The sequence below is a fragment of the Oxyura jamaicensis genome, chromosome 3, assembly GCF_011077185.1.
Source record: "Oxyura jamaicensis isolate SHBP4307 breed ruddy duck chromosome 3, BPBGC_Ojam_1.0, whole genome shotgun sequence".
Taxonomy (NCBI): Eukaryota; Metazoa; Chordata; class Aves; order Anseriformes; family Anatidae; genus Oxyura; species Oxyura jamaicensis.
The window spans coordinates 9437344-9438575 of NC_048895.1; positions in this window are offsets into that span (position 1 = coordinate 9437344).

Consider the following 1232-nt stretch of genomic DNA (forward strand, 5'->3'; position numbering starts at 1 on the left):
TTTTTTTTTTTTTTTTTTTTTTTTTTTTTTTTTTTTCCTTCCCTAATATCCAAATATCCAACCTAACCCTCCCCTAGTGCAACTTGAAGCCATTTCTTCTTGTCCTATTGCTTGCTGCTTGGGAGAAGAGGAACCCCACTACAACCCACCCTGCTACAACCTCCTTTGAGGTATTTGTAGAGAGCGTTAAGTTCTCTCATGAGCCTCCTTTTCTCTAGGCTAAACAACCACTCAACCACTCCTCATAAGGTTTGTTTTCTAGACCTTTCACCAGCTTCATTGCCTTTCGTTGGTCACACACTAGCACCTTGATGTTCCTCTTGTAGTGAGAGGCCCAAAACTGAACACCATACCACAGAGAATGTCAGGTGTCAGTCTCAAACCTGAGGCAATACAATGCCCTTGCCATCTACATTGTGGCTGACATATGATCATCAGCTCAGGTGTTCTCATATGGAAAGGTGTTTTCATGAATCATAGAATCCCAGAATGTCTTGAGTTGGAAGGTACCTTAAAGATCACCTAGTTCCAACTCCCCAGAGAGGCAGGTACACCTCTACAGGTCACTCATCACTGGTCTCCACATGGACATCAAGCTCTTGACCATAACTCTTTGAGTGCGACCATCCAAACAATTCCTTACCCACTGAGTGGTCCATCCACCAAACCCATGTCTCTCCATTTTAGACACATTTTAAAATTCAGCAGTGCATATACAGACCTGAAATATTTATGCTATATTAAGCTGCGTTTGGTATTGGAAGAAATACAAGTTGGACAGCCATTTCTATTTCTGCCTCTCCTTATTGACTTCATTTCAAAACTGTCTGGAGGAGGAACATTATTGTGTTATGTTTACATTATGCTCAACATAACTAGGCCCTATTCATGAAAGAAATATTTAAAGGCTCTCTCTCAGTGTTATTATGACAGTCCCTCTGGATCAACTGCCATCACAGCGGAAAGAGCATTGTCTTCAAATTGAGAGCAAAATCTAGATTATCTTTCAGAAAATCGTCTTCTGATTTTGAGGATTTGACTGAAGCAGAAAATGAGTCCTATGAGACTCATGAAATGTCCTATGAGAATAGGACAAAAGTCTCTGCTCCTCTGCCTGGAAGGTGTTAGGTGGTGACAGTATAAGCAGCCTCTTTTTCTAAGTTTCCAGGTCTTCAATGCTATTTTTATCATGTGAGAGATAATTTTCAAATATTGCTACTGCTTTATTATTA